Below are 24,343 nucleotides of genomic sequence, written 5' to 3'. Positions count from 1 at the left end.
TTCCACCAATTTAGAACTGAATTTCAATTGCTCCCAACACACCATATATGAGGTGGGATATGTCCGAAAAATCCCATTGAAATCAATTCGAACCCAGGGCAATTACAGCACAGCCAGAATTCTTACACTATTCACATTATTCTCATCAGCATTCTACTTCAACTCTATATTTCCAAGAGTAAGACTGAAAATAAATGTAATTCTACATTAGTCGATGAAAACAACGAAATATAACGAGAAGGCTGCCGATGAAAATTTTTATTGCTAGATTATCTAAAGTAATTACAGTGACGAAATAATCATAAATACACATGAAATAAAAACCTGTTACGAAAAATTAAGGCCATTTGCATTATTTTTGGGAACAACTTTGACGACGCAATGAACATAACGAAGTTTTAGGCTTTGATTTAGTCATTAATTCTCACTATCAAGTAACACATATCCACATGTATCTAATAGCGTCTACCTAAAAAATAAGTGCATCTTATCCTTAAATGAAAATTTCAAATTTTGGAGCATTCAACCCAGAATTTTATCGATAAATCACGAACTGTTTCCTGCGATGACAATCCAAGATTAATTCTTGAATTTTCCGGGTCAGTGGACAACCTGATTCATGTCCACCGCTCTGATCAGAAAGGTTCACAACCCTGGCGTTGCTTCGAAATAGGGTAGAGGGGCTTAATTATCGCTTTAGCGCCGGTTATCCTTCCGTGGTCCATAGACCGACGGCGAGACGCGCTTATTTCGACCCGCCACGACGTCTTCGGGTGGCCAGCCCCTGTGGCCCTCACTCCCCAAAGACACGATCGATCCACCGATGAAAAGACCGATAGCGACGAAACGAACGAGAGAGAATTTCAAAGAAAACGATGTAACCCACATTCAACAACGGAGCAAAATCCGATAATTTCCATTTTCAAAAGTTTTAGACTTAAATTTTATTCAAAATATGCTAATCGTTGGGTGGAAGGGTAAATTTTAGCCAAACTTGATTCCATTCCAATTCACATCTGCAGTTCAAACGTTCAATTTCATGGGCAGCAATGAAATTCTTGCCTTAAATCCTAATGTTGACGGTAAATTCAACCCGATCCGACCTTTCGCCAAATATTTCAACCATGAGATACGATACGCAAGGAATTTCGATATATATATATGTATATGGTATCGTCGTTTACAATGAAACATACTTCTCCCTAGTAAGCCTAGAGGTATTCTGGTTTTCGAAATTCGTACGAATACACAGAAATAAAAATAATATTTCCTCACCACGCAATGAACCAGTACGGTTGAGGAAACTTCAGTGTAGACCCGAATACCTTGGAAAATACCCGAGAAACAGTACATAGACCAACACAAGTGCTTCAAAATCTAGTATCGACAAAACACGCCCCGAAACATAAAATAAATTACGGCAGTTGACGTCAAATGCAACTACGTGGTCGGCACTCACCGCTGCAGGGCAAAATAATGGCATCCTGGGTCACGCCACGGCGGGAAATGGCTCACACAGAAGGAATTCGTAGAAAAAGGCAAGCCACTCGGACTGTGAAATTTTTATGGCCGATGTGGGCGGCATATGAGTCAACGCGGGGCTGAGCTCCAAAGGCACACCATTTCCCTCAATTAGAAGAATTAAGAGCCGACTTTGTGACAAAAACTGTTTAATTCAGGCGGTTCTGCCTCCGACGCCGAGTTCTGGCACACACGAGGTCGACGTTTTTCGCGCCGGCCGGAGAACGCAGGGAGGCGCTAAGGGCGGAGCCGGCTTCGATCACAATGCGCCCCACTTTTCACATTGCCTCGTACACACACGCGTCCTGAGAGCGTAATAGTTCACCAGGTACGGGTAAATGCATCGCGGGGTGCGCAATTCTCATAAATGGTGGGGAAATTTTGATGATTTTAGAGGGAAATACCTTAAATGGTCCCGGCAGGAAAAGGATGGAGATAGTTTGGGAATGGAAGACTCAGATAACGAAGGATAGATATGGTTTGAGACTATAAAAAAGAGAGAAAAATAGAAAGGCATGGATTTAAGTGAATGATAACAGGCATAAATGGTCGGGATTGGGAGAAAATGACTCGGAAATGAGAGAACTGGAGGGAGATGGAAGAAATTAAAGGAACCACTCGAGTAGCTATTGAAGTAACGCATGAGGATACTGAGAGCAGAATTAAATCTGTATCGGAACATGTCGGGATAGCGTATTTGAAAATTTTTATGAGGCAATCATGTAGGAACAAATTAAATAAAAAGGAATTTAGAAAATGACTACTTTTGCTAAATCATTTGCCTTCCAAGAGTCTGGCCTAAAACATAATTCACAGAAAATTTTTATTTTGGGAGGTAGGTTCGCATTTGCTCGATAATCGAGGTTAAAAGGCAAAAGAAGGATACTGAAAAAGTGGAAAATTAAATACTTATATATTGTATCAGCAAAACGTTTGTTCAGGAGGGTTCCAGGTCCATGAAACTAACTTGGTCTGAACTCAATCACATCATTCATTTGTAAGTACCTACCTCAAAAATTAGTATTTGGTTATTCATCAAATTTATTTGTTAATCGTGATTCTAATGGAAATAAAGAACACTATATCAGTTTTTATAAAAGGCATTTATATTCCAGCAATGATCAATAATTATTCTGCACTTTTCATAAGAGCGTCGTGTATAGGCGGATCCAGGAATTCTTTCTGGGGGGGCACAAGTAAGGCCGTATCCAGTATTTTGTTCTGGGGGGCACAAGGATACCTCGTAATACAAAACGAACGCAATGATAATGGGACCGTATTTAAAAAAAATACATATTTTTTAAGCTTCTGGGGGGGGGGGGGGGGCACGTGTCCCCACGCCCCCTAGATCCGCCTATGGCTTAATGAGAAATAAAAGTTTTTAAGTGCTATTTCCCCAAATTACAGCACGGAAAGCGTAAATCTGTTCCCTTCAGCGGATGAAGAACATTTAAAGGTCTGTTTTGAAATTTTCATGGAAATGACATAAACTCCGTTTTTCGAACTAAACTCCTTATGCTGGGAAGCGTACCGTCGATAAAAAAAATCCCAACAGCATTACGGTCTGATGAGTCTGGTTGGTCGACTGCGAAGAAAGCGTTCATTTTCGCGATGTTTATTTTCGATTTGGGATTTTATTGCCATGACATTTAAAGCTTATGAAAAATAAGAAGTGGTAGGATTTTAATAGAAACTCTTGCTCTTTCACATTCGCTAACTTTCTCAATTTTCCAGAATAATATTGAAGTTGGAGTTTCATCGCAGGCCTAAGTTATTGGTTACGACGCAGTCACCGTCCGTTATTTAGCCCCCGAGTCTTCCGTCCCGTGGCCTCTGAAAGAGTGAATCACAAGTTCGTGCGAGGGATTCACGGTGCTTGGGATGCGCTATTTCGATTAAAATTATTGAGAAAGGATTTTGGTCTCGGAGAGAAGAAAGGAGAGTCTTGAGGTAGCTGGAGCGCCTCGGTGAAAGTAACAAGAATTTGATGAAACTTTGGTCACATATCCTTTGAAAGGCGCAATTTCAATGATCCAACGAAAAAAGGGATTCCCATGTGCTATTTTTGAGATATTTGACGGTAAAATTAGGATAATTTAACATGGGCTCTTTTTTCATTGGCCCAAGTTTATTCGAGCTAGGGAAGCTGTTTGTGATTACATCGCCCGATGATGCGGCCTGCAATGGACGCGAAAGCTCGCACGACAAAGCGCAACACGCAGCTGCTCCCGAAACCCGTTGACAAAGACGTTGTTGAGACTGCACTCACTAGAAGTAAAATTTTGTGAAAAATATAAATATGTACGGTACAGTATAAGTTCATGGTAACATTAGAAAGATATTTGCGAAAAATTGGCTGAAACTGGGAATGTCCCATGGTACCAACATCGCAAAACGAAAATCACCACACCGACTTCGCCTAAATTATGCAAATATATTTATCATTCCGGCTGTTACTTACGTCTTACATATCGTTTGTTTATAAATAAATATATTTATTTAGGATTTACCACTTAGATTGTGAACATTTAGTAAAAAAGTGTCGTTCACAGTTCAGTGTGCAAAGGTTCGAAGCAGATTTGAAACTAGTCAAGTTGACTACTGTAAATACATTTAAGAAATCAGTTTTGACGCTTGCATTGAGTTGAAGTGCAAAATTGAACTCACATTTCATTTTTAATTATGTTTTCTTTTGTTTAAATGGTTTAGGTGACTCTTCTGCATAAATAATAGGTAGCCCGAGTATATCACTTCACTTCAGCCAATGCCCCTCAACCTTAATTTGGGATATAGTGCCATTAATTCGTTAGGACGCAGTTTTGGGTAGGAATTCAAAATACTGCTCCGAGGATTGGAGGATTTCATGAAATAATGATAGGCAGAGGTATTTCCTGATTGTTGCGCTGCGCATATCCCACGGTGCCCTCAGTGCTTGGCGGATTTGTCGTCGTTCTTGCAACCACATCAATCGCTGAATTCGCTGAATGGCTGGCGATTTGGCGAGGTCATGACTCACTCCAACCAGCCAGTTCACAATAGTACTTAATGCCGAGCGCATTTACTTGCATTGTCGGTGTACTGCGGTGTTTCCGTGAACAGGAAGTTCGAAACAATCATGATCACAAGAAATACACGACTAACTAACAGAACAATACTTACCAGAACAAAAAGCTTACAATGGATTTGTAAATCACACATTTCGTATTTACTTTCCCAGAAACTTATTTTACGTAATTTAAATAACCCTCAAAAGGGCATATATTTTAATATTCTCTACTTTGGTAAGCAAGTTATGTATTTATTCAAAATATTTTCATATTTACTTTATTTTTCTGAAGCGCTCCTGTATACAGGATGGAGAAAAATTGTGTGACGAAATTTGAACCCTGGGTAGCTGATATATCTAGGAAACAAAATTACCAATCATGTTAAGATCGAAAACGCACCTTTTTTTAAACTTCTGAAACTTCGAGCTAAGCGCACCGATTGGCCGCGATTTTTCACTGTTGCCCGATGCCTTGGATGCATCGCGATTTCCGCCATTCGACGTCATGAGTTGTCCAGAGCATTCGGCAACAGGGCAAACTCGCGGTCAATCAGAGCGCTTAGCTCAAAGTTTCTGCAGTTTAAAAATGGGGCGTTTTCAAGGGAGACGTCATTGCTAATTTTGGTTCCTATTGGCATCAGCCATCCAAGGTTGAAATTTCGAGACAAAATTTTTCTCCACCCCGTATATTTACTCAAAGGCCTGAACTTCCGCACACGACACGAGGACTCGCCATGCGTTTTTGAAGCGCCCGATCGCCCGTTGTGCATTACATTGTCTTCGAGTCACAGGAGAGCGGACGGAATAATTGGCCTCGTGACGAGAGTCGCCCGATGCCATCCGCGCCGGAAGAACACGCCCATCGCGGGGGACTGTTTGGGGAAAATCGGAGCGTGGCACGCGGAACCGGCGGATGTGGCGGCAGGATGATTGCTGAATGCAGGGCAGGGTGCCCTCCAGGACCCCTGAAAACCATTGAGGGGGGCCTTGGGGCGGGGTACACGGCGGGACGTCACGAAAGTACACACAATAGCGCTCGAATCGGATCAGCAGTGACTGAAAAACAAACCAAGGAAAACATCGATATTTTTTATGGAAAAGGAGAGTAAAAGAAACAAATGTTTCAAATCATAGCCTGAAATCGACCTTGGATCATATACGTAAACAGATATTTGTATCGCATTGGCTCAGCAGAGACTGAATAAAAAACTAAAAAAAATACCGATATTTTTATGGAAACTGGAAAAAGTGAACCAAAGAAACAAATTTTTCAAATCATAGCCTGAAATGGATCTTCGATCATATACGTAAACAGATGTCAGCATCGGGAAGATGTCTTTATATTTTCCGCGTTCTTAATTTTCTGCAGACAGCTTGCCTTTGGGCCTAATTTTATTTTTTTTTAATCCCTGGTGATATCAATAATTGAATTACTTTTTGGCGAATTCCTTAAAAAATCTTCCTTCGCATTCGTTGTGAGTTGGATAAAATATTTAAGAAAGAACCGTGGGATGACCAGTGATAAACTTTAATGCAACCATCATCACATGGTGGTACGCATGCTTCCCTAACAAATATGACTGGGACTCGAACCAAGATCCCATGATAAATGGCCGAGTGCTTTTGATAATCCAATCGGGTGGATGGGTCATGCCGAAATATTGAGATCAGACGGGTTAGAGGGTTGTTACACGATTCCCGAATTCAAATTACCTGAATGTTCCCGGGCTAAAATATTCATATTCCCTTTCCTTTTCATATTCCTCCTTCGATCATCACATAAAGTTTCTGAAGAGTACGAGTAAAAAATGAAATTAAAATATTTAGAAATATATTCGAATTCTTTTAAAATGTATTTCTTCACACTAAACATTTCGAAGTAGTTGGCATCGCCGTCAAATTTTCAAAGAGGGATCTAAGGAGAATCTGGTCACGGAGCAGAGTGAGCAAAGCAGAGTTTCCTTATGAAAGACATAATGAAAAAATAACTTTGTGATACAGTTTAAGCAATAATCGCAGGACGTGAAATTTCAAAAAAAAACTTGTAAAATGGTTTTAAATAATCGAAGCAGTGCATTATCAAAAGCAAATTCACCGATTTTTTTCGTGTCAAAGATACAAATCCTTCAGCCAGCCTAAATCACGGTAATGTTTGTGACAGGCACGTCGCATTTCGAACCAGAGTTTCCCGAATTCGCGTTAGGTGTTCTGCAACTTAAATTCGGGTTATACAAAATGGTTTTTCCTCAGTGGAATTTTCGCTCATTTCCTTGATAGAAAACGATGCCTAATCCTTTGCAAAACATGTCCCTGATTTTTTTCGCTTCTATCAGTCTTCTGTTCTAAAGACTTCAGCGGGATTGCCAGGATATAGACGACGAGACAACTGATCGTCATCTTCAAGCAACAACGAACGCGGAGGAAAACAGAGACACTGAAGACATCTCCAAGTATCCATTTCCGAAGTCGCTCATTGGTGACGTCGCTCGGATGCAGCGTCGCCGCACCCTTATGGAGAGGGGTGCAGGGAGTCGGAGAGAGTAAGTGGCACTCTCGAGGAATGTGCTGACTCTTCAAGTGCTTACGAGTAATTGATGTATGATTCGACGAGAGACGAACCATATCGCCAATTAAAAGAGAAAGCTGTGAAAGTAAAAACACTTTTTACGGGTCATGGGAAAATACATTGACAGCAAGCAATTATGGATTGGCGTCGTGATCGACCCTATTCGAAGACTTCTCACCTCGACATCTTTCGGCGGAAGACTGATTCCTATGCGATAGAATCGGTACTACTTCATCCTCGGATGATGATTAGGTATATTTTTCAAAAGGAAATAGATAGAAAACCTATAGGTATTAAATAGTATTTCAAAGAGGTGTGTACTTGACATGATCGTGACTATTTCGATCAGTTAAATTACGAGTGGTTGATTCCGAGTGTTTGGCAACACGATCGGATTAATTATACTTGAAAATTTTCATTTCGACCACGGGATGAGCTCTCAAAATGAATCGTCGGAATACAAATTTTCAAACACACCAAAGAGCAAAAACTTTGCTAACCACTCGGACTCATTTGCTCGTAATGAAAATGTTATGAATTATTCCGACACAAAACCCCAGGAGACGAAATTCCGCGACAACAGGTAACAAATGACAGAAATGGGCAACGCTCAAGGACATAATTGATCCACCGGATCCAAGCCTGTAAAACAGAACAAATACAGCTTATATTTCACAAGCGGTAAAAATTAACGGGCGAAGCACTTGGCGCAATTGCGGGAGATTCGGGTTTGAATCTCAGTCAAGGTATATATTATTTCTAGGGATGTGCGAGTACTCGAAAATTCGAGTCGAGTCGAGTAGTTGGCACTCGACTCGAGTGATTCGAGTAGTATAACGAATGTCGAGTCGAGCCGAGTAATATCGGTTGCAGAGCTGTCGAGGCCAGGATGTTCAGAAATCTGCCAATATTCAAGATCCACATAAATCGTCGATATAACTTTTAATAAAACTTCCCAAGGTTCCCAAACCTTGTAACTTTGGAAAGAAAGTACTTTTCCAGCAACACAAGTGTGTTGTGAAAGACATTTTCATGTAGGCAGTAATATTCTAACATGGAGACGTCAAAACCTGCTGCCTGAGCATGTAGAACAACTAGTTTTTCCTGCATGTGAATTGAAAGAATCAAATATTACATGATACATTTAAGTTTGCATCTTAATTACAATAGTACAAATATCTTTGTTGAGGGTTCTTATGAGCAGTTTGGATACATACATTGACGACGTACTACTATAGGTTAATTCATTTCATGTAATTGTTTGAGACACATTAATTTTCATTCATGTCCTTTCGTGACTCAATTACCATCAACGTTCCTGGTTATCTTTCCCTTTTTACATCAAGCTAAGCATTCAAAATAGAAAATTCTCAAGGGGATTGAAATAAATGAGAATATGTTGGAGCATGGATTGCTGTATTGCCTAGATCAAGAATTACCTTACTCGACTCGATAATCGCGAGAAGTTTTCAACTCGACTCGAGGTAAAAAAGTACTACTCGCACATCCCTAATTTTTTCTTTGATAAAATTACTTTGGGTCTATACTCTATAACGTTAAACTGCGAGACTGCCTGAGACGCTGGTATTTATGATGCATATCGTCGAAACGCCTGAAGGCGAAAAAAAGATAAAAACATCTGTACCTAAAGGTTTATATGACCACTTATCGAGTTCTTAGAACGCAATAATGACGGAAATTGCCAAAGAAGAATACAATAGCGAGATAAAATAAGGAAAAATCACATTTATAAGGAAACTACGGCAGTAAAGGCGCGTCAGCAAGAATGATGACATGACTATTTTGGGAGACTAGCACTAAGAAAGTACGGGCCAAAAATTTTAAAATATTCCTACACGTGTCTAATATTTTAAAACCAACCACATTGGGGCGTATGGTGGCTAGACTATGAGGGTAGACCATTGCGCCTATTGATCGAAGTGTTCCGAGTTCAGATCCCGGATGAAGCCTTCGGGTACCCCATATAAAAATTCTTGAAATGCGAGGTAGCTAGGGAAATGAATTGGGCCACCAAGCCCAACTGTACAAATTTCCTCCTCCTGTGGCTTAGCACGGGGTGAGTTCTACCCTCATCAATCCCAGCCAAACGTTGGGCTGAAACCTGAGTAACGTAAGACAATGTGGAAAGTTTGCCTACCAACCCGGCTTGTCCACCTCCCCATGCTGAATTTCCTACTTAAATTTGACAAAATGCCTATACATCTTCAGTATCCATGAGCCCTGTTCACTTCCGTCGCCAATTAACATAAAATTTACCTCTCGTCTTCATCCCGACTATAATTTTCCTCTCCTCACCCACCGTGTCGAGAACTTCGTTCCTTTTCTCGTCTGTCCACGTCACCTTCTCCATTCTTCTCCGCACACACATCTCTAAAGATTGATAGAAAAGCGAAAATCGCGTGCAGAAATGAGTGACGAATCTCGTATGGTGACATCGAAAAAGAGAAAATTGAAGAACGCTCAGCAAAGGATGCAACTGGTCTCATGCAAACGTATCAAATAGCACGAATACAGCCTACATTTCGCAACCGGTAAAACTTACTGGCGAAGCACCAGGCGTAATCACGGGAGATCCGTGTTCGATTCTTAGTCAAGGCATATATTTTTTTCTCTGATATATTATCGCACTGAACGTGCATTTGAAGGCGACTCCGTAAAATGTAGGCCGCTGGTATTCCCCTGCAGTTATTTGGTTGAGTAATTACATTAAATAAGTCTGCATTCACGAACTTGACATTATGATCCAAGCTTTAAATCATTATTTCAGGTCTTGTATGATGAGAGGCACGATGTGGTGGAAGTTCTAATATTATTAAAATTGGACATGGCAATATTTCCACTGAGTTAGTGGAAATATTGCAATGTCTACTTCTACTAATTATTTATATGCTTAAAATGCATAAAGGAAGAGATGGAGTCACGTATCCTTCCTAGATTTTCAACTTCAACGTTTCAGAAGTCGGTACGAGGAGTAAAAGAAAAAGATACGAGTGTACAGGGACATAATCAGCACACAACACGGTTCGGTGTCGACTCACCGCGGCGCTGCCATCGGAGACAAAAGAAGGCCTTGAGAAGACAATAACCGGGAGAAACAATGAAGAGGTGTGACCAGAAGATAAACAATAACAGCACTAGAAGTAATGATCAGCGACGGGAAACGTGGCGTATCGTGGCTATTCAGCCGAGGAAACCGAGGCGGGAAGTGGAATTCTTTCATCTTGAAACGAGAATCGCAAGCGATGGATGACGTGAGAAGAAAGATCAGCGCGAAAGCACGCGCGATTAAATGGTATTGCAAGAGGGAGAAAATCTAGTCATAGTAAGCACGAGAGAGAGAGAGCACGTCGGCGATGCGAGAAACTAAGTTCATGTCCTTTTCGAGAAAATTTAATATAATTCTCTAACTGTACTTTATCAACTGACAACAAAAAAGGGTTTCAGAGCAGTATATCCTGAAAATGGCATTTTAAATCCACATTTTCATATCGTCTATAATGGCAGTTAAGTAGTCTTACAATACGAAAGTTGTTAAACACTGCAGGAATACATGACATTTTGACAAAAGAATGATACAATGTTAGTTATACCCTAAGCATCACGATAAAAATAATTAGAGACACGCCAACGTACTATTTTTTGAGTTATTAGGAAATAAATTCAGTACATAATTGAAATCAAATCATGTTAGTTACATGAAAATGGCGCCTCAGTCGGCTCAAAAAGCCGGCAATTGTAAATGCGAGGATTGAATTTTCCACAATATTCGTAACCTAATTTCTCCTTTTAAACTCGACAAACGTCATCTACGATGGAAAAACTTTTTCATATCGTACGTGGAAAGTAATTATTTCAAATCGCAAAACAGGTAACATTTTATGAAGGCATAATTCTAGCATAAGACTAGAGTATATGAAGGCATAAGACTGGCGTATACACTATGGCAATGAGTCATGGACGATAAATATGGCCGAAGGAGAAAGGCAGAAAACTTCCGCGCTGTGGCTGGACGAAAGTCTGCTGAAAATCACACGGAATGTTCAAATAAACAAACTGGTGCTGAGGAGAACCGAAAATCCCAGATGGCGATGCCCGAGAGAAGAGGCGGAACGATATAATCAAGAATATTTTTAGACATGAGTACCTAATGAAGATTTTTAAGGAGAAGGAGTTCATAGGAAGCACAAAGGCGTTAGGGTCAACGTCAGGGGCGTATTTAAGGGGGGGGGGGGAGGGCTTCCGACGTTTAAAGCGTTCTCGTTGACACGCAAAATTACTAACAGTGAGCAATTCGCATTCAGCCAGTCTCAGTGGCGTGTATAGCTCCTCATTTTAAGGGGGGGCCCTCCCTTATACTCGCTAGCCTGCCTGAAGAGACCACCATCAGCAACTCAAAACCCCTAGGGCCCCTACCCCCACATCTCTTTTAACATAATGAAAGCACTAGTCTGTTTCCACAATTCTTCATTCCAACCGACCCAGGTTTCGGCACAAAATGCCATTTTTAAGGCATTAATTACCTTTAAAATGAACTTATGTCGAAACCTGGTTTGGTAGAAATGAAGAAGCATGGAAATAGAAAAGTATTTTCATTAAGTTAAATATCATAGATTTCCTCCGAATTACGTCGGAAACCCTATCTTTTTCCCCCACCCCTCTTCGAACTGCTGAAAAATACAGAAAAAATTATTTCCGCAGTCTTAATTTTTTACTTAATCATACGCCGCGGTATGGCCGCGGAATACAGTGCAGTTCCTCCATGAATAATATCATTCGTGCATAGTAAACATGAAATATCATCAGGTAAATCAAAAAGGAGTGGCCTTAGAGACCCCCGAAAGAGGATCTATACACTTCAGTGGCCAACGTGTACAAAGAGGAATAAAGGAGGACGTGAAAAAAGGAGACATTAGCACACGAAAATACATTAGCCAAGGGATGAACGAAGAAGGAAACTGATTCACGCCAAACGCACGGTTGATGACCTTTGATGATGGAGCAGCTTGGGGTGGCGCCTTTTCCGATGTTCTAAGCGGTCTAAGATGACAATTATCTTCACTAACAGTGAGCATATCACATAAAGCCAGTCTCAGTGGCGTGTAGGGATTTTCATTTATAGGAGGGCCTCCCCATATCGTTTAATTCGACCCTGAAGAGACTATCATGAGCAGCTCTAGACGTTGGTTTGACCCCAGTGCAGAGCGAAAACTCGGCGACGAGAGACGATCACGCCTATTAGTCAACTTTGGGAATATTCGTCAAATTAATATAGGCTGCTCCTGCCTTTCAGCTTTCCCTCACTATCTCTCACGCGCATCCTGCTTTACAATAACTCACGACGATGGATCAATAATATTAGGCGGGAAATATAAGGTTAGGCTCAGTCATTTTAAACAAGGGTATCCTAAGATAATTTATACTCAAATATGAACGAATAATAATAATAAATATGAAGGAAAATCGCAGCATGCCGAAGCCATATTGTGGTGCATGAATCATTAAACTAGTTCAGATGACTGTGCTTAAATTGTATTTCCCTCATTTTCGTGGGCACCCCAGTTCCCGCTAATACATTGACTACTGATCGAGCAAATATGATTTGAACCTTATCGCAACAACTTCGGATGCTCTAATCGGTCCTCAGTTGACACGTCTCATTATTAACATTGAGCAAATCGCATTAAGCCTTCCAGTAATCCTTCCGTGATCCCACAATCGTCAGATACGAATAAGCTTCCGCCACGAGAGAGGGGTTGTTACACTTGAGTTCACATCGTCGAACTCTGCGGTGGAAGCATGAGGCATCGCAGCCACCAGCTCCTCGTTAATAGCAAAAGACCATGCTATTCAGCTGATTCATTAAAAACCAATCTTGCACAACATTCACCATAAAACAGAATGTTTCATTTGCTATTAACTTAAATTACCGACCCAATATTACCGATAAAATAAACGAGACACAATTCCCAACGCATACGTACTTATAGTACTTTTTTTCTAATAACAGAGGTACCCTAATAACAAACAAACTATCATAATATAATCTGAGGTTTCAGGCGAGATGGAGTGGAAACGGAACATAATGAAGAAAAACTATCATAAAAACAATCTCAACGCATCTCTTAATTTCATTAGATGTATACCCTTTCAGGTCATCGGTAAATTGAATACAGGTTTCAGAATTAATTTTCCTTGAGAAAAAATGGAGAGGACAAAAGCATTAAGCATTGTATTTACTTGACACTGTGTAATTTTAAAGGCTAAGCTATGAAATATGCGGAATAGAAGTAATATAAAATTAATAAAAGAGGATATACGATGGAATGAGGAAGATAAAATGCGGACAATCAAAAGATAGACGCACATTAGAGATTACTTGGATGAGGTGTGAAACAGTTCGTAATATCAATACACAGAGAAAATAATGTAGCCTGAGATGTAGGTGAGAGACTAATTTAAAATAGTTACGAGTGATTTCAAAAGCGAACAATCACAGCAGGCTAAAAGTATGCCGATAAAACTTATATAAACTTATATAAAGTTCATAAAGGCAGTGTAATTAAAAAACGACTTGACAGAAAGCTTTATGCTAAAGTAGAATACTAATTATCAGTGAGATAAATACAGGAAGCAATGGAAAGAGTACTTTGAACACTTCAATTGCACTGGAGTGGCTGGCGAAACTTGAATTAAATAGAATTCAATAAACTATAATACTTAGAATTAGGATGAAATGTCAACAGCAGGTTGGCCACTGAATTAATAACAGTTAATTTCATTGCTTCGAGTGGTTTTCAATTTTTACTAGCATTCATCAGATATTACATTTACGTACGCTTCTTAACGTAGCTGGAGTGCTTTCGCGGTAATGAGCAAACCAATGAGACACTTCGCACACGTGATTGTTTTGTGGCAATCCTGGATAAAAGTGAAAAATATGCTTCAAGGAGTTCTATTTATAAATATTCAATGTAATTTTAACAGACTGTCTCACGAATTATGGTATAAGCAATTCAATAAAACAATTATAGACGCACAGGTTTTCTTTTAAGCAATGGATAATACGCAAAATATGATTGCAAAGGATACCTAGAAAAATCAGGGAGGATTACCGTTCAAACGTATCGAAATAAGCATGTTATTATCATTTAGCTGACGTCACGATCCAGTGGCAAGCCAAATTACATTTGAAAAAGACAAAAATCTAATAAAACATTCTTTCGCGGCTTCTATTGCTCTGAGATTGAAGATTCCCGAATTCTACTTACTTGCTTTCCCATGTAACTTGGACCTAATATTTTACTGACGTAGTTATTAAAATGGGATTCCAGGGACCAGCAACTTCTGTTACAATCACCCTGCAAGCAATGAGGCAAGGATGAAGGCAGCCTTAGGGAAGTCAAAGACACTCGAAAGTAGAGCTACAAATGAATGACGGAGCTCTAATGGATCACCGGCTTGAACAACGAGGAAGTCCTGACAAGAGTCGAGTGAGAAGCCTTCTAAAAAGCTGAAGATGATGACTCAGACGATGGCGATATCATGAGGGATGATGGCATAAAGAAAACAATCGCCATAGGGCAACTGGATGGGATGGACGGCAAGAAAAGGTCTAGTATGACATCTTTAGATTTTTTGATGAAGAATGTTAAGTAAAAGAAAGTAAACATGAAAAGATTAGCGGATAGGATAAATAAAAGGAGAGGTTGGTCGAACCAATTATAACCTTATCTCAGGCCGAATCAAAACCTTTCGAAATCAGTGGAGTGATATACATGGAAAGATATTGAGGAAGAAGTGGTTTTTGATACATCATTGGCTAATACCTTGTCTTTTAATATGCACGGTTCTATGCGAATACTTCCCCACATGTTCTCGACAAAACAACACTATGTTTATTTGTGTTTCCAATTAGATATATAAAACGGCTAACAATATCATAATTTCTTTTATTGGGAAAACTATGCCTCGATCAAAGGTTGTAATTTGAGTTAGTACGTCCATGTCAGTTGAATGAGAGAAACCATGACGAGAAGCTTTTACCCAAAACTTTTCTCGTAAGAAAAATAACTACTGATTCCACTTCCCGAGTCGACGGATAACCACAACTAGGAAAGAATAAAAAAAATATCTGTTTTTGGAAGCAAATGCATCTGTTTCACGGAAAACTTTCAAGGCTTCAACAAAGGCAAAGGAAAAATAGCTTTTTCGTCACCATAGGGAGTCTTTTGGTGTTTACGTTGAGCAAAGCTTGTACTATATTGAAAAGTATGTTTCATTTCATGTAACAAAGCATTTTCTTTGCTGAACTGACGATCAACGAACGACAAACGGGAATTCCCATGATAGATTTTCTAGAGTTGCACGAAAATCAGGAAGCTTCCTGAGGCGATACTCGACAAAGTACAGGTAAAATGTTGCTTGCATCTTAACGATACCTTATTTTGACGAAAAAACCAACAAGAGTTGAAAAATAACATACAAGCAATTAAAAAATCAAAAGAGACACGCCAGAATGATACTTTTCAAGTTATTCTAAACTGAAATCCAAAATTGCAAAAACGCGTTATTGACAAAGAGAAAGTAACTTGACAACAGATTAAAAAAAGTAGCAATTTAAAAATACGAAATGAATCTTCCACATTTCGCGTAAGCCAAGTTTTATTTTCAGCGTTTTTTTTTCTTTTTATAACTGCAAAAAATATTAAACGCCACGTGAAAAAAGTGTTTTCTTTATATTGTAGAGTCACGACAAAAACTCAAAAGTGCCTTCTTTTACATGCATACTTGTTAAAAGTCTGCAGGGTACAAGTGAATAAATTAAAATTCATTGACAACTTAAACGTATTTTCTACTAAATTCTAACACGAGACCTTAGGGGCCACATAATTTCTGCATAAATATTTTACACACCAAATTTCTTCGACCTAAATTATAATGATTCAACAACCAAATGAAATAAAAAAAGGTTCCCAGGAAAAACCATCGTGATTGACTCGATAAAATACGGAAAAAGCATGTTGAAATATTATTTTTACCGACTTAACGGGCCAGTAGTTAGTCAAATAATGTTTCAGAGAAGACAAAAAATATACAAACTAATTCTTGAGTAGCTTCCAATGCTGCGAGATTATTGAGTCCATCCTTATAATGATCTGTCCTTGCATGAAATATGGGCCTAGTATTTTATGGGCGTGTCTATTTATAAGGACTCTCGGAGGAGAGCGGCCACCGCTTCAACCAGTTGAAGTGATGCCCGGATGTGATGGGGCCATCGTGATCTCGTGATCGGTGCGGCGGCTCCCTCCGCCGGAAGCGCCGCGCCCAACTCTCGCCCTGCTCCCGCACCCCCACACCCAAATGATCGACACCTCCTTGAAGTTGCCGCTCCTTCCCGGCAAGGCACGGATATAGACACTGGATTCGGCCCGTCGATGCAGCCTAAACGTCCAAATGACGCAACGCTCAGCATAACATCCCTCACTCCGGAATAAGGGGAACAAATCATAGAAGATGGATGCCGTCTCCTTTGCGTTGCCGTTTCGGATGGACCCTGAGGTCCCGAAGGCCAATTTTGTAGAAATAATTAGCAATAAATTATCCATAGAGAGCACTTAGCGTAGGATTTCAGTACTCATCGGTCATTAGCGACGTATGAAGAAACATTAGTTCCGGACCTAGCTAAAATAAAGTGAAAAATAGTGGGGGCAAGTTGACTTTGAATTAGCGTAACATTTTTGGAATGCGCAGTTCCGCAGTCATTTACTTCATAACGCTTTACCTTGTTTTGTTAACTCAAACAGCGAATCATGGAAGAAGACATCCTAGGATGAAAAGTAACACTGCTATAGTAATGGAGGAAAGAAATAGACGCTGGAAAAGACATCGAGGTAGCTATGGAAGATTAAAATCCATTTTATCAAAATGTGCGCAGCACGGTGAAATTAGTTATTCAAAAGAATGATAGCTTTTTCCCATGGCATTCAACGTGAGTAAAATCCAGCTTTCACAGGGATTGGGTAAAGAGCCGTCAAAGGACGAGTAGGAAACGAACTAGGCTTATACTGCTTGAGTAAATGATGACAGGTATCGTTCGGAGTCAGAAAAACGATATAATTTTGAAACCGCATTATATTCCTATGCCCGATAAAAACGACCAAATTACTACTGTACTATTGTTGAATGATTACGTATAGGAATTGGTTTTGCCACGGTCAGTTGAAGACCGCAAGAAAATATGCATAGGTCATACACAAAACACTCCCTACCCGACCCTTAAATTTAGTATAATGAGCACTTTTCTCAGGTAATGGCTGGTGTAGTTACACTCTCTGCGACTTTCCCCTTGAGGCAGCTTGAGGGGTATTTCGTGCATGTAGATGGTAATCGCTATGCCACCAACGGTAACAAAAAATTTGGTGGAGGGGATTTATGCTTCTTTGCAGGGTAGTTTCTTTCATGACCGCAAAAATTACTCCTCACTGGTGACGTATTACACGGTGTTCGGCGAGATGTTGTGGAACATTATGATACAATGATAAATGAAGAGCAAACTTAGTGCATGTCCACAGTAATTTCATTTGGTACGACGCGTTTCAGCGACCTTACTTCGCTATCATCAGGTACAAAATGCCACTGCCAAAATGCTCACTGGTAACATTACTTTTTCTAAACACTAAAAAGCCTGTTTACCAAAGGGGTGATGTGTGTGAAGGCAAGGAGATTCCTTAACGACCAATACAGGAGGTGGAATTGTTTTTAGGAAATAACAGCGAATAAGCTGGTGGTAAACCTTTTGTTTAGCTTCAAGCGAGTGAAACACACAAAGGCAACCAAACCCCATTCCGTAATCCACCTTCTCTACCCCTAGTTCACCGGTTATAATTCTGCACTTACCGGAAGTCATTCCGAAATTAATCCATCTCTAGTTCACCGGAAATGTTTCTGAACTATTCTATTCATCGGGAAGCGCAACGGCCTAATTCCATCTCGAGTAAACCGGAAATCACCCATGACAAATTATATAGAGTTCAGAATTATTTCCGGTGATCACAAGAAAGAATTAGATCAGTTATTTTTTTAGCAATGCACGCATTTTATGTGTACTAGTAAGCAGCAAATTATTATTTTTTTTAATAGGCATCCACACACAACTGATGTCAGTCTCGGGGATATCGCTATTGCTCACGTGAAAAAAATCTGACTACTGTTGGCTCGTACATTTACCGTTGCGTTCGCAGTTTAATCACCCAATGGTTAAAAATTAAAACAAGAAAAAGATTTCACGATATTCCATTGTAAAATAAAATGTTTCAGTTACACCGAGTGCTTAAGAGAAAATTATCCTCCTTATCTAAAATTTCCCGACCTAAAAGCATGTTGGAATCGAAAATGTCCTGCACACGAAACTCACCTACCACCATAATTGACTTTTCCAGGAATAGTTGATAATCATATACAGAAAAAATTCATTAGATTTTTTTCGTACAAAATATCCGGTGTATAACTGTCATACTGATACTAATACTGAACAAATAATTTTACAATTAACTTAGGAAATCCCTGAAATAAACTTAATCCAGAGCCCCAATTGTTTTCAAAACCCCACTCCACGTCATACCTCCTCTGGTAAAACCCATGACCTATCTCACTTTTAAATGAAGCGACCGCACACGAAAGATGTGAAAGAAAGCACGCGGAGCGATAGGGGAAGTTAGAGGAGACTTTTCTAAGGTGCTAAAGAAATCCAGAAATTAGCTCAGAATTTCCATCAGCTCCAGATTACACCTCGGGGTAGATGAAATCGGTAGCAACTCCCAAAGTAAAACTAAGAGGGTTAAAAGGAGGAAAAATTTTTTTTTTTTACAAGATAAAGAGCTGTGAAGTCGGGTATGAATTAGGGGTGAATCACTGCGAGATAAAATGACATTCCGGGAAAATCCTCGAGGAAAAAAAGACTGGAGACGAGGAAACAGGACGCGGAAAAATCGTGTAAGTGGTGTCACGCAAACAAGGATATTTCGTAAAATTGAACAGAGAATTATAAAAGCCTTTGAAAACCGGCTTTGGGGAGAATGCTGAAAAATGGAGGGCTTAAGTACACCACTCCGCGAATTTTAATCCTGATATACCTATTGCAAGTGCATTACGCGTGGAGAAAAACTGCAGCGGGCGAGGATGATTACAGAAAAGGGAAGAGGGGAGAGAAGGAACAAACACCGGTGAAGTAGAACTCTAGCACTGTTGAGGGTCAATCGAAATTGAAAAATAACATAAATTAACTTACGCTCTATGCCATAACCATGTCGTCCACAAAGATGAATCACAACTGATATAGGCAAGGGTAGTGGATGAAAAACGGATCCAAACCAAGAGAACATCACTAGAAGAAAACGGGTGGAAGAACAGCAGGCATCTCAAAATTTCCGACTGATAGATAGATTCGAAAGCAAATCGCCATTTACTTAAACACATCGTGTAAATACGAAATTCAAGTATATGGAGTGATAAATATGCAAATGATCTAGCACTGCGGACACAAAAGGCAGGAAAAGCGAAACTAAGTTATGGACAACGGCGGAGAGTGAGCAACAAACGATGAAGGAGTAGTCCTTGAAGATTGATCAAAAACGAGCGCAAGACATGGTTTGTGAGTAAAGCCCCTTTCGCTTAGCAGATAAGCTCGCTATCGTAGCGGGAAAGGCGGAACAACCACAGAACTCCCTGAATACAATTGATAAAGTGATGCAGCGGGGAACAACAAGAAGATCGGAAAAGGAAAAAAGGAAGACACTAGTGTGCGAGAGGAGTGAATGATTATGCGAGTGAGGTGAGTCGTGTATCTTAGGCAATAGCTACACCAATGCGACCTCTCGGAGCGTACCAACGTTGGGAAAGACGAAGAGCATCTTCAATTATCTTCATAAAGCGAAGAACTGGCGCAAAAAAAACAGAATGAGGTTTTTAATTTGGCGTGTGGATGACTTCCGCCATTTTGCAACCCTAACCAACTTTAATCTTCTCTTTATTTACATATAAGAATGAGCTGCGCTCTATGTATGCATGAAATTTTAATACCGGACTCCCAATTAATTGAAGTCTAACCTCATAAAATAAAAATACTTTGTTCTATTCCACACTTTCTTTTAAATAGTACGACCCGGGTTTCTGCATATCATGCTATCATCAGCATGATAACATCCTGATGATAGCATAATGTGCAGAAACTCGGGTCGTACTATTTAAAATAAAGTGAGGAATAGAACAAGGTATTTTTATTTTATGATGAAGCAGCTCCACAAAGTAACGCCGGAGACCGTGTCTTATATTAGAAGAGTAACCCCTACCTATTGCTGCCAACTAATTCGGATGAAAGTCCATGATAAATTTAAAATAGTTCCTTCGAGTACAAATAGCCTCTCAATGCAAAAAGAGCGCTCTGTATAACGTTTCTAACGCCAATTGGATTAATGAGTGACAGGACTCAGCAGCTAAACTCAACCAAGAGATGCGATTAAAACTTTCAAACGAACAAGTAACGAGCTGTATCGCCAATTTCTGGGATTTAGCAGCACGAGAAAACAATAGCCCAAGGGAAAATAATTGGGAACGCTTCCTGACAGGAATAATGGCAGGAACGACTGCGAATTATGACGGGATACGACTGAGGCCTTTCCATGGGAACGGTCGGGGTCAAGAGGGCAGTGGGCATGAGTGGGGGCATCTTTAGGAGAACAAATGACGAGCAGCAAACGCTCTCGACATCATCGATCGCAAATATACACTCTTTATACGCTTTACCACAACCAGCCACTAGATCCACAAAATCCAAACATCACTCTGGGCTACTGACGTCACACCCTTGGAATTTTCACCTGAGGAGCGCACTCGTGACATGATATTGAGCTAGTTGCCGTGGGTTGCGCATGCGCAGCGAGACTCAGAAGGCGTGCGAAGCTAAGGGTCTGCGACAAGATCCTCAGGAAACAATTTTGAATTTGTGACCAAAGTTTTCCCTATCAACGCAATGATGTTTAATCGAAGGAAAACATAAAAAATAACTTAAAAACGTGGACGCGTCGAAAAATTCGATTCATATCAGCCCCTCTTACAACTGAAATAAATAATGCGATAATTACTTTTGATTTCAAAGTGATGAAATGAGCTATGACAAAAAGGAGAGTGGTTGATACACATATCTCTAATCTATAGCTTTTGGAAACTGTCGCTCGCTCTGACCTATTTTTCTCATTCGCATTAGGCATTACTGCGACATTGTCTCACGTTGGAGAGATCCATCGCGAAAGTAAGTATAGTTCGCATTCGTTTACATGATAGAAGCATGTTCAAGTGAAGAACTGATGGAGACAACCCGAAAATACTATCGCGTTCCCTGAAACACAAGATTCATTTTCTAATCCCTCTGAAACGACACCTAATGACTGTTCAGGGACCATGAAAATGATAGTTGGAGCTATCATAATCTAGGTAACACGGCAATTTTCTTCGTCCATTTCCAAATCGTTAGTGAAGTGCTTCAGAACGCACCTGGAATGCTTCGAAAGATTGAGGGATACGCCGGAATATGTCCAACATTGCCAAGAGCAAAGACAGAGCTCATACAGATTTCACACAAATAAGGTAGGGAGCCACAAGAAACTCAAGAGGCTACTAGACAGGCTTTTATTGTTTGAGCAATTAAGAATGCACGCCTTACACAGCAGCACGTAGGGTATCATCTTGGAAACGTAGTAAATTTCCACGCACGATATAAAAGGGAAAACCAGAGGGATAATTTGCCGAACAGATAAACTTCGGAATTCTTGTTTCCCTCGCGCAATAAAAGGCTTCAATGCATGAAAATTCGTACTCATAAAATTCAATTCCCTCACATAACGCACTTAATGTTTTTTTAATTTTTTTTTCGCCCATGTTAACGGCTTTCAGTGAGGATATTCAAGAAGAATGGCCATTTCGATTCTGTGACACCATATTGTAGGTAGTTGGTGCAAACAAAGATATTGAATAGAATCTAAATAGTTTCAGTCAAAGTATACGTCAAAAAGTCACACAAATATATGTTAAGGACTTAACATAATGATGGGTAGATCATGAGTACTTATTCTTTATGCGGTGGTTTCCTTTATTTTTGTCATTGAGGATTTGTTTTATCAACTTTTTTTTCCCAGCCATTTGTTTCTTCTTGGTTAGTTTAAGAATATATATTTTTTTAATATTCTGCATTGCTCAAACGAAGAAAAGAGAGTACAATAAACGCTTATAGCAATGACAGTCGGTATCATAATCATACCCAAGTACACATCGATGAAAGTCCAATAAGACTTTCGCTTAATTTCTTTAAATTTTTCGCACCTTTTCAAAACAATGCACAACGCAAATGAATATTTGACACCGCCAAAATTTATGGAACTGAAACCTTAGCCATGAAATAACCTCTAATACCTAGGCGGGAACTTCTTTACACAAAAAAACTTTTATTGATAACCACTCGTATAAAATGGTAGTGTTACTTTGACCTTAAAAACAAGTCTCAGTAACAGACTACTCTTGCTGCGCAGCACACAGTGACGATTAAAATGTAATCTGAGGTAGAAGCAAAAGCATAATACAAGTAGCTGTACAGCATGAATGGAATAAAAGTTAAATGTAAGGAAAAAAGACAATTAGATGACATCCAAGCACGACAATACTTCATATGGCATCATTGTATAGGAAGACAGTTGAATTGGCACATCAAGCTGTAAGAAGTAATGCCCTGGTGGTAACATGCTGCAAGGGCAAATAAAGCAATCCCTCAAAAGGAATCATCTTAAGTAAAAGCGAACATTGCCATGAAAATACGTAACGCAATGACGAAAGTGGGATGAATCGTTACGAAATAAGCACAACATAGATCTACTAGCAGAGAACTGCAAGATTAAAAGAAGCTAGTCACAAGAAAATAGGATATTTGCAATGATGTCGTTGACCATATTTACAAAGAGGCGTTTTCCAGAGCATAAGATGCGAAGGTTCTCTTTCGGCAGGACCCTACAGAAAAACTCAACCGCATGATAAAATAATTAGAGTGAAACAATATATTGTCAAAAGCACAGCCATGAATCCCCACTTCATACTTATTCCGAGCAACTTCAATTCCTATACTGCACTGCCCGTAACAAAAACATTTTGTGAAGGAAGATGTTCATCCGTAAGTTTTCACGAACCTCCATCAAACCAAAGATGAGGATGACATCGAAGAGACGAGGACTACCATTTTAGAGACTATCACTGGAGGTGCACACCCATGACATAGTTATTTCATCATTGTCGGTCACCCCCCGAAGTATAATTTATCAAAACCCTTACTAAGTTCTTAGGATTTAGAGGCGATTAAAATAAATTATCTTCACAGTTCACAAACGCGTTATTTTATTTATGCAAAATAAAACCACACAAAAAATGGAAGTGATAGCTTTAAAACAGCTCTAAATCTTGTTATATTTGCTCTCCTCGCAGGAAGTCATCGCCAGACGCCCCGAAGGCCGCGGGTTCAAGGCCTGCCTGTGTAGGATTTCCAAATGCTGTGAGGGTAAGGTAATAATGGAATGAGCTAGAATGGCCAACCACAATTGCAATTTTCAAAGCGATACGGTTTTAAAAAGCATCGAGAGAAACGAATGTGAGGAAGAAGATAGATATAGGTGGGCACATACCTGATCAAGTGGAGCAGTTAAACTATTTGGGCAACACGCAATAGGAAAATGGACACATCAGTAAGGACATCAGGAGGAGAATTGCGTACGCATAAGAGGCGCTCATTAAGAGGAAAGAGCTGATGAGACGATCGTTACGTATGGGTTTGATGAAAAGGCTAATAAAGGTTGATCTAGAGAGTAGCGATTTGAGGTGCGGAAACGTGGAAGTTGACGAAGGAGGGCGAGAAAACACTGGAGCAGTTTGGAATGTGGGTGTGGAGGAGAATGAAGAGAGAGAGAGAGAGAGATGTGGAATGGGAGGAAGAGGAACGAAAAAGTGATAGGCACGGAGGTCAAAGAAACCTTGTAAGGAGAAACGAAGGAGACTTAAGATTTGGATAGAGCGAGCAATGAGCGGGGAGGGGATGCTGAAAACCGTGTTAAAGGAAAGAATGTTGGGTAAGCGAGGGAGGGGCAGGAATAGAATAGGAT

General features: G+C 39.9%; 1 protein-coding gene across 14 annotated transcripts in view; it reads right to left on the bottom strand.

Annotated features, from left to right (window-relative positions):
• The window catches only part of LOC124171771 (catenin delta-2-like), a 229,484-nt gene that overhangs the window by 62,510 nt on the left and 142,631 nt on the right, over positions 1-24,343 (bottom strand). The window contains exon 1 of one of the 14 annotated variants that reach the window (XM_046551094.1): positions 14,423-14,587. The exons of the other annotated variants lie outside the window; for them this stretch is intronic. The gene's annotated coding sequence lies outside the window, so the exon portion shown is untranslated. Of the gene's footprint in view, positions 1-14,422; positions 14,588-24,343 lie in introns of those variants that run through there. 14 annotated transcript variants of the gene reach the window in all.

The sequence above is a fragment of the Ischnura elegans genome, chromosome X (genome assembly GCF_921293095.1).
Source record: "Ischnura elegans chromosome X, ioIscEleg1.1, whole genome shotgun sequence".
In the NCBI taxonomy this organism is placed as follows: domain Eukaryota; kingdom Metazoa; phylum Arthropoda; class Insecta; order Odonata; family Coenagrionidae; genus Ischnura; species Ischnura elegans.
This window is presented reverse-complemented; position numbering and strand designations above follow the sequence as displayed.